Below are 23,726 nucleotides of genomic sequence, written 5' to 3' on the forward strand. Positions count from 1 at the left end.
ACCAGAAGACAAAATAGAAATGGAAATAATTCACTGATCACCTCCTGAAAGAGATCTCAAAAGGAAAGCTCCTAGGAATGTTGTAGCCAAATTCCAGAGTTTCCAAGTCTAGGAGAAAATATTACAAGCAGTCAGAAAGAAACAATTCAAGTATTGTGGAAATACGGTTAGGATAACACAGGATTTAGCAGCTTCTACACTAAGGGATTGAAGAGCTTGGAATATGATATTCCAGAGGTCAAAGGAGATGGGATTAAAACCAAGAATCACTTACTCAGCCAGACTGAGTATAATACTTCAGGGGAAAAAAATGGAACTTCAATGAAATAGAGGATTTCCAAGCATTCTTGTTGAAAAGACCAGAACTGAATAGAAAATTTGACTTCCAAATGCAAGAATCAACAGGAACATGAAAAGGTAAACAGGAAAAGAAGCCAAAAGGAACTCATTAAAGTTGAACTGTTTATATTCCTACATGGAAAGATGTTATTTGCAACTCATGAGATCTTTTTCAGTATTAGGGTAGTTAGATGGAATGTGTATGTGTATACATATATGTATATACATACATATATATGTAGGTATGGATGGGTATGCATGTATGTGTATATTATATATGTGTAGGTATTTATATGTACATGTATGTATGTATGTGTATATATACATAGAGGGCACAAGGTGAGTTGAATATGAAGGGAGAATACCTAAAAAACAAAATTTACTGTTGAGAGAAATGTACTAAGAGTAAGAGAATGGGAGAGGCAGAATGTAGCAAATCATCTCACATAAAAGAAGAAAGAAAGAGCTTTTACAGTAGAGGGGAAGAGGGGGGAGATGAAAAGGAATAAATGAGCCTTACTCTCATGGGGTTTGGCTTAAGGAAGAAATAACACACACTCAGTTGGATATAGAAATCTATTTTATCCTGCAGGAAGGCAAGGGGGAAGGGGATAGGAGAGGGAAGATAATAGAAGGGACAGCAAATTGGGGAAAGGGATAATCAGAAACAAACATTATTGTGGGAGGACAGGTCAAGGGAGAGAATGGAATAAATGGAGGGCAGGATAAGACAAAGGGAAATGTGATCAGTCTTTTACAATGTAACCATTATGAAAGTGTTTTGCATACACATGTATGACCAATATTGAATTGTTTGTTTTCCCAATGAGAGTGAGTGGGGAGGGAGGAAGGGAGAGGATATGGAACTCAAAGCTTTAATAATGAACGTTAAAAACTGTTTTAGCTTGCAATTGGGAAATAAGATGTATAGGCAATGGGGTAGAGAAACCTATTTTGTCCTACAGGAAAATAGAGGGGAGGGGAGTGGAAGAAGGTGGGGTACAGAAGAGAGGACAGACTGGAGGAAGGGGTGGATGGGGTACATGCTATCTTGGGGTGGGGGTGGGGAGAGATGGGGAGAAAATTTTGAATTCAAATTCTTGTGGAAGTGAATGTTGAAAACTGAAAAACAAATAAATCGTATAACTAAAAGATAAAATATATGGTTTTAAGGCTTTTTCTGACAAAAAAGTCTCTTGCAGTTTTAAATATACAATCTTATGGAGGGATGAATGCATAAATATGGCAAAGAAACAATTATCAAGATTTGGTGACTGGATATTAAGGATAAAGCAGATAAAAGAGTTAAAGATGTATGAGGCTTTTGAGCCTGGTAAATGAATAGTGCTATTATCAGAAAGGGGGAAGTGAGAAGGAAGAACTTGGTTTAGGGGAGAATTTTTCATTTGATTGTCTGAAAGGTAAGTATCTGGGAAGGTAAAATGAGAAGCTGAAGACAGAAGTCAGAGTTGGACGGGGATTTGGGAGTTTTTGTTATGGTAGTAATTACTGAAGCTTGGGAGGAGAGGAGATTACTTGGGGAAGAGGTAAGAAAGAGAAGAGGGCATAGGACACAGCCTTGGGAGCAACTCTACATTTACATGGCAGAAAGAGAAACTTCAGTAAAAGAGAAGAGAGGGCAGAGTTCAGAGCAATAGGAGATCCAAGAGAGTAAAGTACGATGAAGCCAAAGCTAGCGTCCTATAGACCAGACCAGTGATTCTCACACTATTTTTTTTTTTGCTTGAGACAATGTTCTTTCCTGTGAGGAATCATAATTCACTACAGGTCAGTTAGAAGACATATGATTGCAAGGATAAATTCCATATAGCTCAGTAAATTGATAATTAATTTTTGAAATTATGAAATGAAAACAGACATGTTTGTTTCTGTGGATACTCTCTGGGAAAGACCATAATGGTCCTGGGTAACATAGCTATTAAGTAGCTGAATCTGGATTCAATCTCAGATCTTCCTGAGATGGAAGCCTCCAATTCTAGCATTCTATTTTTTGGGCCTCCTGGCTGACTAGATAAGAGAATGGTATAAGAACCAAGAGAATAGAAGTAGATACCTTTAATTTAGAGCAACAAGGGAGGGAGAGAAGGGTGAGAGGAAAGATATCCCAACTGGAACTGGCTAATTTGTGAAGTAGCCAAACTTATGAAGTTTAGACTTGGTCAAAGAACTGCACTTGAGGACCTAGAGGGCCACATGTGGCCACAAGGCTGCAGGTTTCCCACCCCTAGTCTAGAGGTTGTGAAGGATAGGAAAGCCTGAGAGTAGGAGAAAGAGATGGTCTTTTTAGGCTGTGGTTAGCCAAGAAGACCTCAATGTTTAGGAGGTGGAGGTAGAACCATTCAGAATAATTAGATCTAAAGTATATGAATGGATTGTGGATCTTTACAAAAGAGATTGTATAGATCAAGGAGGTCAGTCCTTTATAGGAAAGGTGAGGAATGTGGTTAGGATGACATCCACATGGATATTTTTCAATCCAGATGGTACTTAGAGATGGGTGGAGAAGAATACTGTGATCACTAGATATTAAAGTCTATCGAGGAAGGTAGATGACAGTCACCAGAATGCAGAGATGGTGGCATAAGCAGATGGTATGGGCTTATTTATACAATCCTGCATAACAAGGGATAGAAACCAGTAAGTGTTTCTCTTGTATGGCCTCCATTTAGATGACAGCTTTCATACTATTTCTGCAGTGTAAATACCCTCCTTGTGCAGGGGAAAAGGGCAAAGATCCATAGACTCCTTCCCAATTTGTTCTCTGGATCATTGCTTGTTTTAGCTCATGACAATATGCTGTTGGGAAAGGCCAGCCAGGGGTGTCCCTAGATCAGTTATGACATCACTGAACAGATGGTGGAATCAGGGAGGGAGAATGGTTGGAAAGGAAATATACTTTGTGCCTTTCTTGCTAGGGCAAACAGAGCCTGCTTTCTTCAGCAGTCTCCTGAGCCAGATCAGCAGTTCTCAAACTTTTGGCCTCAGGCTTTCCTTGCTCTCTTATAAATTATCAGGGACTCCAAGAGCTTTTGTTTGTATTAGATATATCTATTGATATTTACCATATTAAAATGAAAATTGATAAAATTGTAATGTGTTAATTCATTTACAAATAATAAAACCCAGTATGTGTAAACATAATTTAACATATTTGATTTTAAAAACCTATATGTTCCAAGACAAAAATTATTTGGTGAGAATGGCATTACTTTGTATATTTTTTCAAATTTCTTTAATGTCTGGGTTAATAGAAGACAACTGGAATTTCATATGTGCTTCCGCATTTTATTTATTGTGACATAGTTTTGTCTGAAGCATATGAAGAAACTCTGATCTCACAGAGATATGTTGTCGGCAAAGGGGGCAATATTTTACTAGGTAAATACTATTTTAGTATTATTATGAAAATAGCTTTGACCTTACAGATCCCCCTGAAAGTTCCTCAGGGACTCCCAGGAGTGCTCAGGCCATACTTTGAGAACTGCTAATCTAGATTATTATTTCCTTTCATTATGTTTTCAAAATTAGAACAAAACTTAGGAGACTTTTGGTGCCAAGATGGTGGAGTGAGGAAGCAACTCTCTGAAGCTCTCCAAATTCCCCTCCAAACAACTAGAAAACCACTTCAGAATTGATCTAGTATCAGGGAAACAGCTTACTAGCCTCTTAGGAAAGGTCTGTTTCATTGGGATATGAGGGAAGTGAGGTCCAAGAGTGCATACAGCCTCACGGCAGGAGGCCTTCAGCAAGGCTCCAGGTCAGGGCCAATTCACCAGTGAGGACCCTCCTGCAAACCAGAAGACACCTAGAGAAATGAGCAGTCTGTGCAGCACAGCAAGGCCCCACTCCAGCAACCCCATTCCCAGCACAAGCCAACAGCCAGCCATTTGCCCCATTGCTGACCAGTAGTGAAGTCCTGCTTCGGGGCTAGCCAAAAGTGAGACCCTGTGCCTGGGACCTACTAGCAAAGAGGCCCTGTTTTCATAGCAACCCAGCATTGAGGCCCCAGCTCTCAGGCTGACCAGTAACAAGATCCCTCCTCTAGCACCAATGACCAGAAAGACTCTGTTATCATAGCAATATAGCAGCAAGGCTTCCTCAACCCTCAACCCCCAAGCAGACCAGCAGTTAACCCCATACCCAGGGGGAGCCAACAGGGAGGCCCCACCCCCAAGTAAAACCACAAGGAAAGGCTACCCTTCAGAGAAAGTTAGCAGCTAAGCTCTGAAGCCCAGTGAAAGTCAGCAGTAAGATCTAGAGCCCCAGCACAAAAAGCTTGGGACAGTGCAGGACCTGAGTCTAACTCTCACATAAAAACAACAAATCTCATACACACACACACACACACACACACACACACACACACACACAGAAAAAAATGAACAAAAACCAAAACAAAAAAAAAGGAGCACAACTATAAGAAGTTCCTGTGGTGATAGGATCAAGGCATAAACTTAAAAGAGAACATGGAAACATGGCAACATGTCAAAATGGCAACATATGAAGCCTCAAAGAAAAATGTAATTTGGCCTCAGTCCCACAAAGAACTCTTAGAAGAGCTTAAAAAGGATTTTAGAAAGCAAATTAGAGAAGTAGAAGAAAAATTGAGAAAAAAATGAGAATAATGCAAGAAAATCATGAAAAAAATCAATAGCATGGGAAAAGATATACAAAAATTTACAGAGGAAAATAAGTCCTTATAAAAGGAATTGGCCAAATGGAAAAGGAAGTACAAAAGCTCACTGAAGGAAAAGATTCCTTGAAAATTAGAATTGAACAAGTAGAAACTAATGACTCTATGAGACATTAAGATACAGTAAAACAAAATTAAAAAGTAAGAAAAAATAGAAGAAATATGAAGTTTCTCATCAGAAAAACTGGTCTAGAAAAAAGATTCAGGAGAGATAATATAAGAATTATTGGACTACCTGGAAGCCAGAATTAAAAAAGAACAGCCTGGACAATATCTTTCAAAAAATTATGAAACCTGCTCTTATATATTAGAACCAAAGGCAAAACAGAAATTGAAATAATCCACATATCACTGCCTGAAAGAGATCCCCAAATGAAAATTCTCAGGAACAAATAGTCAGAACTCACAGATCAAGGAGAAAGTATGCAAGAAGCCAAAATGAAAAAAAAATCGTATATCATGGAACTACAGTCAGGATCACACAGGATTTGGCAGCTTCCACATTAAAGAAACAGAGGGCTTAGAGTATGATGTATTGGAAGGCAAAAAAGTTAGGATTACAACCAAGAAACACCTGCCCAGAAAAACTGAATATAATCTTTCAGGGGAAAAACAGATATTTAATGAAATAGAGGACTTTCAAACATTTCTGATTAAAATGATGGAATCCTAATTCTAGCTTCCTTATGAACCCCACTGAATAGCTGGTGTGTCCTAATTTAACCACACCACAGGTCCCCAGATACAATATAGCCACTGTCCCTAGCTATTCGCTGACCCCCAGAATCAGTTCATGTGTTTGAACAGTTATGTTCTTGTACTCAGCCATAATCACATCATCCAGCCCAGAATACCACAATACCCAATTATCCGTCTTGACCAAACAATACCATAATAGCTAGTCAGTCAGAAAGCATCACAACCAGGATGTTTGACCACCAAACTATAGAAGGGACCCCTCCCCTATTGCCTAATCCCTTGACAAACCCCCCTTGATTTTTTTAATATTCATTATTTCTGTTATGTAATTGCACTTTTATCCTATAAAAATCCATCTTGCTTTCTCTGAAGTTGCTGGTTCCTCTTGGAACCTAGTCTGCTTTTGAAGGGTGTCAATCCTCAATAAATGCCTGTACTTTGATTCGGTGCCACCAAAACACATCATAAAACTGCAACAAAAAAACCAGAACTGAATAAAAAATTTGACCTCCTAATTAATATAAGACTCAAGGGAAACATAAAATGAAACAAGAAAGGTTAAACTGTTTATATTTCTATATGACAAAATAGTATTTGTAACTCTTAAGAACTTCATTGCTATAAAAGCAATTAGAAGGAGTATATATAGACACAGAGTATCGAAATAATAAATATTGAAGGGATGATATCCAGAAAACAAAAGAAAGTGGTGAGAAAGAAAATTGGAAGGAGAGGGGAGATTGAATGGGGTAAATTATTCCACATAAAAGATGCATGAAAAAACTATTATAATGGAGAAAATTGGTAGGGTGAAGAGTGGCAAGTAAAGCCTAAACCTTATTCTCATCAAAATTGGCTCAAAGAAGGAATAACATACACACTTGGTTGGATATAGAAATCTATCTTACCCTATAAGGAAATCTAAATAAATGGATGAATATCTCCAAAAATATTAATTACCCAGATTGAGAGAAGAAGAAATAAAATACTTAAATTATCCAATCTTAGAAAAAGAAATTGAACAAGCCATCAGTGAAATTTCTAAGAAAAAATCCCCAGGACCAGATGAATTCACAAGTCAATTCCACCAAACAGTTAAAGAACAATTAATCCCAATACTATATAAATTATTTGGAGAAATAGGTGAAGGAATCCTACCAAATTCCTTTTGTAACACAAATATAGCGCTGATACCCAAACCAGAAAGAACCAAAACAGAGAAAGAAAATTATAGACCATTTTCCCTAATGAATATTGATGCAAAAAAAATAAAATACTAGCAAAGAGATTACAACAATATATCAAAAGAATTGTACACTATGACCAGGTGGGAATTATACCAGGAATGCACAGCTGGTTCAATATTAGGAAAACTATCAGTATCTGTAATCATATCAGTAATAAAATAAACAGAAATCATATGATTATCTCAATAGATGCCTTTTCAGTACAATCAGGGGTGAAGCAAGGATGCCTATTATCACCTCTATTACTTAATATTCCACCAGAAATGTTGCTATAGCAGTAAGAGAAGAAAAAAAAATTAAAGACATTAGAATAGCAGTGAAGAAACAAAACCATCACTAGTTGCAGATGATATAACGTTATACTTAGAAAATCCTAGCGAATCAACTAAAAACTACTTGAAATTACTAACAACTTTAGCAAAATTTCAGAATGCAAAATGAACACATATAAACCATCAGCATTTTAATACGTTACCAACAAAGTTCAGCAACAAAAGATAGAAAGAGAAATTCCACTTAAAATAACTGCAGATAATATAAAACACTTGAGAGTCTACCTGCCAAGACAAACCTAAGAACTATATGAATACAACTATAAAACACTTTTGTAATAGTAATTTAAATGGAAAGATCTTTCTCATTAATTAATAGGCCCATATGATCTGCTTAAATCACCTGGAAGCTTAAGTCATGTGTGGTAGGAGGAGCTTGCTGAACAGGTGGAACAGGAAGGGTGAAGCAGAACCGGGAGGAAGTGAGTGTGAGTGGGATCAGATCAGAGAGGATAGAATGCAGGCCAACTGACACAGCATGACAGTTGATAGTGAGAAGGTCCTGACTGAGGGAGGGGAGGTTTGAGAATGGGTTTGCCCTGTGCTGTGATCATGTTTATAAACTTCTTCATCACTGTGACGGATTTTGTGTTCTGGTTCTGGAATTTGGCTTTCTGGAGTTTAAATAAATGTTTTTCTTCTGTCTTCTTTATGGAGAGTCTTTTATACTTGGTGATTGAGAGCTACACTGGAATATTCATAGTCACCACCAGTGCTGTGAATATTGCCTTGGTGATACAACTTTCTACAAAAAAAAGTCAGAACTAAACAATTGAAAAAAATATTAATTGCCCTTTGGTAGGCTGAACCAATGTAATAAAAATGATAATTCTACATAAATTAATCTATGTATTCAGTGCCATACCAATTAAATTATCAAAAATTATTTAAAGAGCTAGAAAAAGTTATAAAATTCATCTGGAAGTATAAAAGTTCAAGGATATCAAGGAATCAATGAAAAAAGTGCAAAAGAAGGTGATCCAGCCACATCAGCTCTCAAAATGTAATTTCGGACAGTAATTATCAAATTAGGAAATAGAGTGAGGGATCAGTGGAGTAGATTAGATACAAATTACATTATAATAAATGACTGTAGTAATCTAATATTAATATGAAAAACCCAAAGATCCAAGCTTTTGTAACAAAAACTCACTAATTGACAAAAACTACTAGGAAAACTGGAAAATGGTGTGGTAGCAATTAGGTATAGATCACATTTCACACCATATGCCAAGATAAGGTCAAAATGGGTACATGATTTACACATAAAGGGTGATAACAAAAGCAAATTAAATGAACATGGATTAATTTATATAAGGCCAAGCAAAGTAGAATCTTTTGCTGTTTTTGTTTACTAAAAGTATCTCCAAATAATGTGATTAAGGAGGATCTTTCCCACCCATTGTCAGGCCTGGGAAGATTTCTAGGAAGGTCTACAACCTTTTGTTAATGAGGCTCTGGTTCTCAAGGGATGTGATGCCCCTTGGCTCTGAAAAGGTGTATAAAGACTCTGAGGTGAGGTTTTATTTTGGGGACTTAGTTTTTGGAAGTGTTTGGCCAGATGAGGACTCTGGGAAGCTGCTAAGAAGCCCCCATGGCTTTGAAAACCTAGATGTCGGTGCTTCCCTCTCTGGTAACTATGGTCAGACAGTTGGACCTGTTTGTTGAATTGTGATGTATGTATTGATTATGGTCAGACAGAGGAAGCCATGTCTATTGATCTTTGATTTCTCTGTATTTCCTTTGAAGTTCAGGGTGCTGACTCCCTTGAACTAGGTGAATGATATATGTGCTTGGTTAAAGGAATGATACACGTGTTTGATTAAAGTGATTGTTAACTCCTCAAAAGTTGTCTTTACTTTTATGAATGCAGATCTAAGAACCTGTAATAGCAAACCCCTCCATGTATGTTGGGGTACTTACTGACACAGTTTATCTGTCAGATTTATGGATAAGGGAAGAATTTAAGACTGAAGAAAATATAGAGAGCATTACAAAATATAAAGTAGAACATTTTGATTATATAAAATTAAAAGAATTTTGCACAAATAATACCTATACAACCAAAAATATAAGGAAATCAGAAAACGGAAAATTTTTGCAACAAGTACCTCTGATAAAGACCTCACTTCTCAAATATATATTGAAATATAGAGTCAAATTTATAAAAATACAAGTCATTCCCCAATTAATACATAGTCAAATCATATGAATAGGCAGTTTTCAGACAAAGATATTAAAGCTGTCTCTAGTCATATGAAAAAATGCTCCAAATTCCTATTGATCAGAGAAACGCAAACTAAAACAACTCTGAGGTATCACCTCACACCTATCAGAGTGGCTAATATGACAAAAAAAGGGAAATATTGGATGTTGGAAGGGATGTAGGAAAATTGAGACACTAATGCACTTTGGTGGAATTATGAACTGATCTAACTACGTTCGAAGCGCTATAAAACTTTGCATCCAGTAATATCACCACTAGGTCTATATCCCAAAGATATCTGAAAAAAAGAGAGAAAAGGCCCTTTTTATACAGCAGATCTTTTTGTGGTGACTAAGAATTGGACATCAAAGGGATGTCCATTAATTGGGGAATGACTAAACAAGCTGTGGTATATGATTGTAATGCAATATTACTTTGCTATAAGAAATGATAAACAGGATGATTAGTGAAGTGAACAAAACAAGGAGAACATTTTACACAGGAACAGTAATATTGTTCAGTGAAGAACTGTGAATAACTTTCTCAGCAATACAATGATCCAAGATAATCCCAAAAAACCAATGATAAAACATGCTATCTGCCTCCAGAGAAAGAACTGATATTGATTGAATATGGACTGACATGCTATTTTTCACTTTCTTTCATTATTTTCTTTTATTCCACTCTTCTTATACAAAATGACTAATGTAGAAGTGTTTTACATAATTGCACATGTAGAACCTATCTATATCAGATTGCTTACCATCTCAGGGAGGGGGAAGAGGAAGAAAGGAAAAATAGAATTTGGGACTCAAAACTTAAAAAAAAAATTTTTAATTAAAAAAAGATGCAGCATCTTCTGGCTATACAGCAAATAATAATCATAATAAAAAAGAAATGTAGCGAATGCAAAAAAAAGGTGAGTTTAGGTGATGGATGCAAGTTCAAAGCTAAATCCTAATCAGGATATCCTCTTACCCCTTGACAATAAATTGGAGAATTTGGAAAAAAAGAACAAAACTTAGCTTATTAAATAATGTACAGAAATTGACTAGACTCAACAAATGTGTATCCCCTTGAGACACCTATGTGCCACATTCTATGAAAGATGCAAGACATAATGCAAAAGACACAATCTTTACCTCAAAGTTGCTGCTATTTGAGAAGCAGTATTTAAGCATGACAATATAAGAATTGTGTCATAGACCAAGTGCCATGATAGTACTTTATGTCTTAGCTCCCCTTCAACAATAAAGCTTGATTTTAGTAAAGTGCCATAACCTGCATCTGTCCAATGGCACAGTCCCTCTCAGGGCCTGAGCTGCTGCTTGGGAATATGTTGGACATCATAGCTACCAAGGTAGCTACTGAAATTGCTTATCATATGCCCAAACATTTATGTCTAAAAAAAAGATTGTTTGTTATGTAATGTGTTTCTCTCTACCTTGCTATCAAATCTATGCTATTGATCCTACAATTAGCTTTCTATCTTCTTATATCTTACCTCTCAGCATCCCATGGTTGACTGATATTGTCATAGTTCCTACTTTTAGAACTGGAAAAGACTTTTGAGGTCATGTAGCTCAAATTTTCTCTTACTCTCTGGTTGAAGAAATGGAGACTTGGGAAGGTTGTGGGTTGTCCACGGTAAAAATATCAGGGAATAGAAGGAAATCTTTCTAATTTCTATTTAGGTTCATTTTGCAAATTTTTGCTGAGCATTCATAAGGGACTGTGCTGGGTGCTATTGGTATACAAAAATATTTCTAGTCTTCAGGAACTTTTTGTCTGGTTACTATTTTTTATCACAGAACTACATGTTCAAATTTCAACACAGTAAGATAATGCTGAAAAGTTAAATAAATTTGGCAGCATTTAGGAAGAAAGTGGGATATGGTAGAGAGCCTGACTTAAGAGTTGGAAGAGAACTGGCTCTGATTTTTGCTTTTCCGAAGTTTCCTCAACGTATCAAAAGTCTAGACAAATGTCAATTTTGAATTTGCCTCCCTTTCCACACCTTTCCCTTCTAACTAACCTAGCACCCAATTTTCACAAGAGACTTTCACCCTTTTAAGTTGTTTACTGTCCTTCGTATATCTGGTGCTCTACCTCTAAGAATTCCTCAGCTTCCTTCTGGGTTCATTTCAAAAGACATTTTCTACACCAGGACTTTCCTGATTTCTTTCCATTCTCATCTCCCTAATGACTTTGTATTCACTTTCTATTTATGTTATATTTACTTACATGTACCTGTGTACATATTATATTCCCCCAGTAGAATGTAAATTTCTCGAGGGCAGGGGCTGTTCTATTTTTATGGTTTTGTGTGCTCGGCATCTAACACAGTGCCTTACTTTAACAAATGCTTCAGTTGTATTGAATGTTCTGATTTGAAAGCAAAAAAACTATAGAGAGGCTAAAGGAAATTCTTTCTTGTGCATGCATGAACTTTGTCCAATGTACAGATAGGAAGCTCTTGTAACTGTTTATGGGCAAATTAGTTAAAGAAGAGATCATCTAAAAATAGTACTTAAATAATCAAATGGTTGTACAGATTTTATGGCCGGCTTGACAAGAGGTGCTCAGAGGGAGTGCCTCTCATGCTGTTAAGGAAATGCCTAGGACACCGGAACCAAATTAAAATGTAATTTTGGAAAGGTTTAATTAAATAAATAAAAATGCAATACAACCCAGAAAATGTTAAGTTATGGTTTTCTAAGTCAATATGTAGCCCACTCAAATCTTTTTCTATTTAAGTTTGATGCCATTGGTCTAAAGGATATAGTTTTAAACATTATAGAAGTCTCAAAGGAAAAGAGCTTGTGACCTTAGATTGTTTTATGAGCAATAACTAACTGTTTAATATTACTCATCATCTTAGATGGGTTGCTGGACAGTGAGTGATACATTTAGTTATATTTCATTTTCATAAACTCATTTTTAAACATGAGAGACACCCTTTTTGTTTTATCTTATAGAGAGGGAAGCATATGATTAAGTGGAAAGAATATCATCCCTGGGGTCAAAGGACCTGGGTTAAAATCCTGCCTCTGATGTTAATGAGCTACATGACTTTAGGTAAATCACTTAACCTCCTTGGGCTTTAATTTCCTTATCTGTACAACAAGAGGACTGGACCAGATGTTTTCTGAGGGCTTTTCCAGATTAGATCCTATGATTCCCACCCTAGCATCCTTGTCTTTTTAATTATCCTAAGAGTCTATACCATCTAAATTTTCTTATTTACAAGTATGAATTAAATCACATGTTCTAAAATATGTCCTTGTTCCCTCCCCTCCCCTGCCCTCATCCCCATCACTGAATTAAAATTTTGAATGAAAGAATACTATTCAAAAATCTTCATACAGTTTTATTGTTGTCCAGCTATGGAATCACTGTTTTCATAAGGAAACTGGAATAAGAGAAACTGAATGACTTTAGGAAGTGTACAACTTTTGGAGATCTTGCTAAGGTCCTGGTCAAGAAATGGAAAACAACTTATTTTAGCAGAAAACAGAAGGTATTTATTGGTTCAGTTTTAATTATTTGTTGAATTACATTTCACTTAATGCATTTTTGAGCACCTAGATTAGTAAATCTCCTTCATGATCTATTAAAGATCAGTTGCTTACTTGTAGAGGGAGGGAACAAGCATTAGTAAGCATCTACTATATGCCAATGACTGAGCTAAACATTTTACAAATATGATCTCATTCAATCCTCACAAAATCCCTGTGAGGTGATACTTTTATGATCTCCATTTTCCAGTTGAGAAAACTGAGGCAGATAGAGGTTAAATGGCTTGTTTAGAGTGACACAGCTCTGTACTGAACTTCAGTCCTCCTGGCCTCTCCACCGAACCACCTAGCTGCCTCCCTGTGTGCTTGTAGAATAAGTGTTGGAGATAGGAGCAGAAGGGAAATATTAACTCACTCAGTACACTAAGTCTACTTCAGCCTCATAACCTGAAAGATATGTAATCTTGTGACTTTCATTCTAGCTTTGATGTTCTGCTAATATTCTAACCAGGTCCTAGTGATCACTTAGAATGGACTTTTGCCATGGTGAGCGGTTAAATTGACACAGGTCATGAAACATAAAGATAATATTGTCAGTATGACATGATGAGGTGATGTCATTCAATAAGCTCTGAATACCTATTATGTTAGGAGCTGGAAAGAGGAAGACCAAAATGGTAGTCCCTGCCTTCAAAGTGCTTATGTATCCTTTTAAATGATTTAAGAATAGTGTAGGATTATCAACTAACTCAAGTTTCACTTCTCAGAGAAAGGGGGCTCAGTGATATATTAGGGAGTTCTTATCTTTTTTGTTTTTCCATTGGCTCTTGGACCTTACTTTTATGGTCACACTGGGTATGAATGGTAATTACTAGTTTAATCCACAGGAGCATTGCTACAACAGTACTTGATGAAGATCAGGGACCAGAAGTTCTTGTCCTGGTGATTATTTATTCCTATTGGACATTAGAGGGCACTCAAAGGAAATGCCAAACTTTTTTAAAGACAGCTGGGTGCACCTATTCCCTGGTTCTCTCCCTTTTCTGGGCACCTGTGCTTTTTTGCTAGACTGGGGCTGAGATCTTTGTGAATTTTTCTTTAGCTTAGTCTCATACCCTGGAAAAGTTCTACCTTCTCCCCTTCATGCTATTTCCATGAAATCATATCAAGTTAGGATCACATTATCATATCATATCAGGATAGGATAATAGCATCCATCACACAAGCAGCATTTCACTTTATACAGTTTACTGATTGTTGCTATTTGTCTTTAATCTTGAGGAGAACCAAAGACACCAGGACAGTGATGTCTTGACTTGCCAGTGAATTGGATTCAAATGGCACAGGGTTGTGCAAATTCATCAGTTTCACTCTCTCCTCCAGTCATTTGGAGTCCAGTGGCAAAACAGGTAGGGACAACTGCCAGTGGTCTTGGATGCAGTGGGAGAACTTGCCCCTTTTTAAGTTAAGCTATTTACTGATGTCATAGGATTCAAACAAAAAGATTAATAACTGTCATACCTATTAAGCTTAACAACTCTTAAATCAGCCTACAGGTACTCCCCAAAACAAGGAATTCCAGGAACACAACTTAAGTGTCAAATCCAAAGCATTTAATAAGCACTTGCTACTTCCAGACACTGCACTAAACCTTGGGATTACAAAGAAAGACAAAACAAACAAAAAATAACCAAAAACAACAGTCCTTGCTTTCATTTTAATGGGGGATGTAATCTATAAACAACTTTGTGTGGAAGAGAATCTGTAGAAAAGGAGTTTATTGCAGAAACTATACAGAAAGGGGAGAAGATAAAATCCTCTAATAGGCTCAAGGTTAGAGAACACAAAAGTGATCATTCAGAGACCTCTGATGGTCAAGATTCAAAAAGATAAAAGCTAGCCAGTCAGAGAGCCATGAAAGCAAGAACCCTTGAAATGCTTTCCTTTCTTACAGCCGCTAAGAAGGAAGAGGAAGTCAGAACCTTGGCTCCACAAGTATTTGAGCCTATAAAGAGACCCTTCCAGAGTCTTTGCTTGGGAAAAAAAACTCAGGATAATAAAACCTGAGAGAGATGAGACCCCTACACTGTCTGAATTATGATCAAGTTTCTAGTAAGAGGAAAAGGAAGTTCTGTTCTAAAAAGGGACATCCTAGACAGGTATGGTGCTTATAAGAACCGTAGCTCACCCCCTAACAATGAGTCCTCCCATCTCCAGAACTGTAGGCACACCCTATAAAAACCAAAAGGTCTGCCTGACATGTCTCTTAAAAGGGTAAGCTGTCATTAATCAGTAACAAGGGCTTCTATAACCCTTCTTCCTGGTAAATGGAACTTACTATAAATTTTCACGTATCTGCAACTTGACTTACTGGAGGGTACAGGGTATCAGTGGATGAGAGCTGATAAAAATCATTTCCCATGGTCCTCAAATGGGAATCTGGGGTAATTTTTTTAAAATTCCAACCTGATCTAGTTCTGACTCATTCTTTAAAAAGTAAATATTTTGTGCTAAGGATAACTCACGTTGTAGTGTTAGAGAGAAGTTGTTCATATAACGGCACCATGAAAGGTGGAGGACAGTCCTATAAGGCATCTATCCAAATGCAAATAATGTGTCTTACTATAGATAATGTGGTCAAGGGGCCAAGGGGAAGGGACATGCAATTGGAAAGTAACACATTTAGGTTAGTTCTGCTAGACCTTGGCCACTGAAGGTCAGTCTAACCTGCAGAGATCAAACAGGGTGCCATCTAATCAGGAACAATTACTTCAGGGGAGTTGAGGTAGGTGGGGGCACAAAAGGACATGAAACACTATTCAAGTTATTGCAGAAGTACATTATTTTGATATGCCTCAGTCTCTAAATTCTACAAAATGGGAACAAAAATAATGATCTTGAATCATTATCATTGATCAGAAGGAAAAAGACCAGGTTTTTAAAAATTTATTTATTTTTAGTTTTCAATATTCACTTTTATAAGATTTTGAGTTTCAAATTTCCTCCCTTCCTTCCCCTTTCCCCTCCCTGAGACTGTGTGCGATCTGATATAAGCATACATGTACAATCATGTTAAACATATTTCCACATTAGTCATTTTGTAAAGAATAATCAGAATCAAAGGGAAAAACCAAGAGAAAGAAAAAAAGCAGAAAAAAGGAAGAAAATAATATGCTTCAATCTGCATTCAGACTCCATAGTTCTTTCTCTAGATGTGGATAGAATTTTCCATCATGAGTCTTTTGGAATTGTCTTAGATCCTTGCATGGCAGAGAAGAGCTCAGTCTATCAAAGTTGGTCATCACACAGTGTTGGAGATCAGGTATTCTTTCCCCAAATAGTTTCTGTAAGATCCTCAAATTGTAGATCACTTTTTCTTTTCCTTAACTATAAAAAATAAAAATTAAGACTTGTTCTGTATTCCCCCCCATTTCTTTTTTTTTTTAAGCTAAGGATTTATTAAGTATCTACTATATGTCAAACTAAGTAATAAGTACAGAGAAAACAAACAAAAAGTGACAGATCCTGTCCTCAAGGAGCTTACATACTACCTATTGTGTGAGAAAACTGTTGAACAGAAGTGAAAGAGTAATCCTTGTAGTAATGGACTGGCTGAGTTAGTTTAGAGTTATACAAAATTTATACAAAGTAATTTCAGGATTGGGAAGCATGATTTCTCCCATCTCCCTGTCCTCTAAATGTCTGTATGAAGATGAATTATGGTTATTGTATTGATAACTGTTGGCTAAGACTGTGTCTTAGAAGCTTAGAAACAATGGTAAGGAGCATGAATTTGCTGTGTGAATAACTTGATCAGCATTTTAAAATTAACCATGACCTACATTGTCCCCAAAGTCTTGTGTACTTAAGAGGAAAAAACTTTGGAGTTACTTGATGATGAACTGAAAATAGAGAAGTAGAGCCCAGCTCAGAGTGAAAATCTAGGGATCTCCTCAATGTCCTGTATCAATATAGTCATCTTCTCACAGATCTTGATTAGATCCAAAACTAGAACTCCTTCTTTTCTCTCTTATTATTGTTAAAAACTTACATCAGTCAACAAACATATATTAGGCACACTTTGCCAGGTTCTAGGAACAGAAAGATAAAAATGAAATTTAAGCAATACAACTCTAAAAGGAAAAATCTAATTAAACATCCCCTGTTTGTTTATGTAAATTTCAACATTGAATTAGTAAACATTTATCTATGTGCCAGATACTATGTTAAACACCTTCACTGCTAAGGAATAAGCATTTCTGTATTCTATGTGGTGGTGGGATTGTTTCATGTTAGCTAGTAAGTTGTCTCCTCTCCTTCCACAGTCACCAATTTTTTTCTTACCCTTGATTTATACAGCTACGTCTCCAAGGGGACTGAGAATTTGATCATTCTGTCTTATTGATTTCAAAGTTTATCTGCATACTTCTTAACTTTAAAGACAGATGCCTTCACCATTGTGGTTATGAGAGGGGGAAGATAAGATGGAGAAGGGTCATTGAGCACTAAATAAATCTAGATGCTAAAGTCTACTGCCCACGGGTGGGTGGTAAATAGATCATGGTAGTCCATCTATCTCCACTAAAGCTGAAACTTCAAGAGTGGGTAAAAAGGAGCTATTTTTTATAATAATAAGCCACAATTTGTATCCATGCTAGTTTTGAAAGTATAACCAGCTACATTTACACTCATCATGGCTAAAAGAGCTTTTAGGTTAGTAATAACATGCCCATTACACAAATAAATGTGGAAAAAGGAAACGTTTATTTTTCACTGTTAGATGAATATTCAAAGGCATGATTTAATCTATAAATAAATCTGTGATGCCCTGGGTATGGATATTGCACTCAGCTAATACAGATCTCAACTTGTTCATGCTTATTCATCTTATATAACTTATCATCCACATCCTTTCATAATTCATCATAGATGATTGATCCAACAACCCAAGAGACTTCCTCAGGATCTTTGAAAATTTCCTAAATGTAATTACAACCCTCAGGTTTAGTTGTCAATTCTTTTTTTAATTAATGTTTTTCAATAAATATCTGACTCTTCTCCTTCCTATATTGTTCCCTCCCAGGAAGAAAGAAAAATAAAACTCTGTTAGAGACATGAATCATCAAACAAAACACTCCTGTATTAGCCACACTGAAAAAAAATTTAGTCTGCAATCTGAGTCCATCATCTCTCTATTAAAAGGTGGGGAGCATATTTTATCATGAGTCCTCTAGAATCATGGTTGGTCATTACACTAATCAGAATTTCTAAGTCTTTTAAAGATGTTTGTCTTTACAACATTGTTGTCATTATATAAATTGTTCTGGTTCTGTTTACCTCATTCTGAATCAGTTCCTACAAATTTTCCTAAGTTTCTCTGTTAACTACCCCCTTCATTCTGTGTTATAGCACAATAGTATTTCATCATGTTTGTATATTATAATTTATTTAGCCATTCTCAAATTGGTCGACATCCTCAGTTTCTGATTTTTTGTCACAACAAAAGAGCTGCTATCAATATTTTTGTAAATCCTTAGAATTTATTTTGTTTAGGATTGCTCCCTTCTTTAATCTGCTTTCCTCCTATTGATTCCCTTTCTCTATATTTTCTATTTCTCTGTTGAGGAAAATGTATTTCTGTACTTATCTCTGTGTGTATGTGTGTGTGTGTGTATTTCCATCTTTGATTAGTTCACGAGTGAGGTTCAAGTGTCACCAATTTCTACTTGTGTACTCCAATTATGAGATAATTTTAGCCATTCTTCCTCTCCCCTTCCCATGTACCCTTTTCTAATTTTTTCCTTTAGTGTTCTCATTTTATTTATTAAAAAAACATTTTAAACTCCTTCTTAAAACTTTTCATCTCTTCTAGGAATTTTTATTGGATTCATGCCCAAGCTCTGCTTTTCTTTTAGGCTTTGCTTGTAGATCTTTTAGATTTATTCTCTTCTGGGTTTGTGTCTTGAGCATCCTTGTTGCCATAATAGATTTTCATGGTGACATTCTTTTTATGTTCGCTTATTCTTCCAGCCTACTTCATGTCTTTGGACTTTATATTCAGGCTGGGCTCTGTGCACTTCTAGAGGAACTTCTGGGTTTGTCCTGCTTCTTCTCTCATTGGTCACTAAGTTTTGTATTATAGGCTGTCAGGACCTGGGAACCTTTGAGCTTTTGGTGCTCCTGAAGTAATTTGGTTTAAGGCCAAGTAATTTATGCCCTGCTGGTCTAAGCTCTGCAAACTCCTGCCCTGGGTTTGGATCTGATATGGACTTGCCACAGTTGGTGTTTCAATAAACAGCTATTGGACTTAGCTACTATCAGACTTCTGGAGAGCTCTGCCGTTTCAGAGTGACAGAAGTGTAGATTCATCTTTAGTCTGGGATTCCTGCTTTGGTTTTTCCATCTCAGGTTTACAGTTGGGCTAGAGATTGGAACTGAGACCCTGATCTGCTCCTGGGGTCAGAACCATATAGCTCCTGCTTGCTTCTGAATTTGCTCCTTGCTCAGTACATAGTCTAGGGCCTGTGACTACTCCCCCCTGGATTGGTACCCCTAAGCACAGGCCCCCTCCTCATTCAGCTCTGGATCTATGTCTTAAGATTGCATAAGGCATGACAGAACTGCCAGTTGGCATCTATTCTGTGCTCCGCACAAGATTGGGTCCCTCTTTACTATATTTAGAATCTCTCCTTGCCTGGGTCCATAGCCTCTCCCTGCTCATTCCTGAATAGCTCAATCCCAGTATCTTCAGACCTCACTATCTTTCTGCCTATGCTGACATGGGGTGCAAAAATAATGAGTGTTTTTTTTTCTTTAATTTTCTGATAAGCACTCAGTCTAGTGCATATTCTAGATCTGTTTGAAGGCAGTGTGTGTGTGATGGTGGTGGTTGGGTGTGTGGAGCTCATCAGTGTTTCCACCTGCTACTGTGCCATCATGTCTCCACATCCTACTTATTAGTTCTTGGTACAAGACTAACCCATTGCCTTTCCTGGTATTATATGCCTTAGAGTGATGTCTCTTACGTTCTTTCTCCCAAGTTCTCATTAATGGTATCTCACACTGTCATTTGCAATCATGATTTTTCAGAAATATTAATACTCTAAAATTATGAGGCCTATGACATCACTAAAAGATCATTTATTGTTTAAAAGATAGCTTTTGACAGTTTGGGATCATTAAAAGTGCTATTCAGCTTTCCATATGTGATACTGCTTGCCTTTTTCTTGCTGCATATGTTTGGCCCAGTTCCTGTTCCATCTGCTGTGCCAAATATATTGAATTAGCCATTCAGTATACATAATTGGAGGAAGAAATGGGAACCCCATGGTGTCCATGCCAAGAAAACCCCATGGACAGTATTGGTGTGCTATGGTCCATGGGGTCATGAAGAGTTGGATATGACTGAACAACTGAACAATAAACACATATTAACTCAACGGACTACTCATTCTGTGATCCCACCCATTCAGAGCTAGGAGCATCCTTGGAGGTCACTGAAGTCAACTCCTTCATTTTACAAATGAATAAACTGAGACCCATAGAGGTTTAATTACTTGTCTAAAATCACACAGGGAGCAAGCGTCAGAAGCAAAATCTAAACCTTGGGCTTTTGATACCAACTCTGACACTTTTTGTTCTATGACATGGAGCCTCTGGGTATAATTTGAGGAATGTACATTTTTAGCCACCTTTGTTTTTCCTGTTCAGATTATTAAAGCAATTTTTTGAGTGACCACAGATAGATTTAATTGAACACACCCTCCAGTAATCTTGGACATGAGAAAATTAGTATAGGGTCATCCACAAACAGCATTAAAAAAAACTTTGTAATCTCTAGGAAAATTTTCTTTCCTCCCTTTCTCCCCACTTCTTTTTAAAAAATCAACAAGCAGTGAGATTCTGCACTCATTGTACTTTAGTCAATTGTGTGACTTTGAAGTTGTGATCTTCTATAGTAAATAGTCTACGTAAGTCTGACTATTACAGTTTCTATTTTTCTACAAAAGGCACCCTTAATACAGATTTTGTGCTTATGAGAAAAATACATGAATAATTAGATTTCTTGGGTGCCTTTTGGGAGAAGGTATGGCTAGGTCCCCAGTAGAGTGAATAATGAATTCCCTGAAGTGCTTGCATGTATTCCAATTCATATAGTATTCAAAATTATAATTATGTAAAACATGGCAAATGGCTCCATCCTAGAAGAAATATGCAGAGAGAATTTGAATAATGCAACCAGTAAGGGGATTCATTTTTTGCACTGATTGAGATCAAGCTTTATCAATACCTAATGGGAAGCTGAGTCCAGATATGGCAGCAAGGTAGAACATCCAGGAGGAAGGTTATGGTGGAAATTCAGGGATTTCCAGGCAACTTTTATATCTTGGGCACTGATTGCTATACATTGTTAAAGTAGCTACTCCATCCAAAGGTCATTACAATAATTTTCTTCAGAGCAAATAGGACACGGGGTTAATACCGTGGAATCCTTATGACAACTACACATGATTTTGTAGCTTCAAACAACCAATAGATTAAACTCTAAAAGGAAAGATGACAATGGGGAAGTTGGAAGAGCATTACAGGAGCACATTCATTGGATAAAAAGGGTCAGAAACAGGAACATTACTGTTCTTTCTTCCTATATACATAGAAATCTTCTGGATAGCCTTGACTTAAGCATGCCTCTCCTCCTTCCCATTCTGCTATCTAGATCAAATGAACTACTATTATTTTTGGAAATGAAGTTTCAGTCTACTCCCCTAAGGCCTTACCCATCATTCCTTTAGCTTTACAGTGTTCCTCCTTGGTCACGGATCTTCTTTGTATGTTGTCTTCCCAATTATAATGCAGGTTCCTTGAGGGAAAAGCCTGTTTTTATTTTTGTATTTGTATCCTCAAAGCTTAGCATAATGTTCAATACATAACACTTAATAAATGTTTTAATTTAATTCTTCTGTGATTTTTTTCTTATTCTTTTCTTTGGTAATCTTCCTCTCTGAGACCTTGGGAATCTATCCCTGGATAGATTCAAAGAAAGAAGATAATGAATACAACTCTAGCCTGAAATAATTTTCCTTCTATACAGATTTATTCAGTTCTATCTAGCTTCTTCTCTAGTTTTTCCTTTCTTTCTTCCTTCCTTTCTTCCTTTCTTTTTTCCTTTCTTTCTTCCTTTCTTCCTTCCTTCCTTCCTTCCTTCCTTCCTTCCTTCCTTCCTTCCTTCCTTCCTTCCTTCCTTTCTTTCTTTCTTTCTTTCTTCCTTCCTTCCTTCCTTCCTTCCTTCCTTCCTTCCTTCCTTCCTTCCTTCCTTCCTTCCTTCCTTCCTTCCTTCCTTCCTTCCTTCCTTTCTTTCTTTCTTTCTTTCTTTCTTTCTTTCTTTCTTTCTTTCTTTCTTTCTTTCTTTCTTTCTTTCTCTCTCTTTCTATCTCTATTTCTCTCTCTCTTTCTTTCTTCCTTTCTTTCTTTTTTTGAGTGTCATCTCTACTTCATCATTGGGAATTTTGGGCACTGAAGAATTAAAGTTCAAATGTACTTGTTCTATCAAATTTTGAGAATAGATCAACATAGAAACTTTGAAAGAAGCAACATAGAATTAATATGCTTCTTTTCCATCTTACAATTTCATTTATAAATGTTATTGAGATGGTCTGGCTTCCCATTCACTACTTCTTGACATTATCTTCTGTCTTTGGCAATTGCTAGAATGTTTTATAGATCACCTTGTGAGTCAACTCTTAATAAGAACCGGTGTTGCTCTTGGCTACCATTTTTCTCTATTCCACATGGAGATCAAGTCTAATACCAAGGCTCTTTAGACTTCTGTTTAAAGAAATCAACAAAGAAATAGCAGTAATTATAACCATTGTCTTGACTATCGTTCAGTAGCCATATTTCAGAGACAAAAGTTTTGTTTAAGTGGTTCAGGTTAGAGTTGCACATCTTCTCATTTTAAAAAAAAAATTCTTTTTTTTATCAATTTGATATTGACTTTTGACCTTTGTTGTACATTGAGTTTCTTCACTTGAGCTGACTTCGCAGCTAGTTCTGAAATAAATTTGATCAAGAAGGTAGAAGGTTATAGATTTTCCAGGTTTCAAATAAGGTATAGTGAATTTATTTTTCTTTTCTTTATCTTCTTTTTTAGTGCTATTAATTCCTAATTTAATATTTTATCTTATTTCATGAAGTTTCTGAGTAGTCTTAAAGCCTCTGAATTGTCTCATTTCTTATTCCAAACTATGGTTCCTATTTCATTATCCTTCCTGGTGTCTGCTCTTGAATAGAAGTTGCAGAATAATAAGATACATTTATTACATACACATATATATGTATAAAATACACATAAGTATATTGTGTATACATACATACACACACACATATAGTATGAAGGATCTTGACAATTTCTTCCCAGAATTTCTCAACTTTATCCTCTGCAACATGTTTTGATACTTAAAATTACAACTATTTTCATGGTGGTTATTGCTAACATTTCCCATGAGCGTTGCTAGGTTCAAGTCAGTAAACATTTATTAGGTATTTATTATCTGTGAGATGCCATACTAAATACTGGGAATACAAAGAAAGGCAGAAAATGTATTTGCTTAGTTTCTGTTTAAGAGTTCTTTTGTGTATGTACACACACACACATATACACACACACAGAGC

The 23,726-nt window shown here is 36.4% G+C and overlaps 1 protein-coding gene across 4 annotated transcripts in view; it reads right to left on the minus strand.

The window, feature by feature from the left end:
* The window catches only part of KLHL31 (kelch like family member 31), a 97,589-nt gene that overhangs the window by 56,025 nt on the left and 17,838 nt on the right, over nucleotides 1-23,726 (minus strand). The window contains exon 1 of one of the 4 annotated variants that reach the window (XM_072642478.1): nucleotides 7,675-7,781. The exons of 2 other annotated variants lie outside the window; for them this stretch is intronic. The gene's annotated coding sequence lies outside the window, so the exon portion shown is untranslated. Of the gene's footprint in view, nucleotides 1-7,674; nucleotides 7,782-23,726 lie in introns of those variants that run through there. One more of the 4 variants, XM_072642479.1, reaches the window with a different exon arrangement.

Source organism: Notamacropus eugenii, chromosome 2, assembly GCF_028372415.1.
Source record: "Notamacropus eugenii isolate mMacEug1 chromosome 2, mMacEug1.pri_v2, whole genome shotgun sequence".
NCBI classification, from domain to species: domain Eukaryota; kingdom Metazoa; phylum Chordata; class Mammalia; order Diprotodontia; family Macropodidae; genus Notamacropus; species Notamacropus eugenii.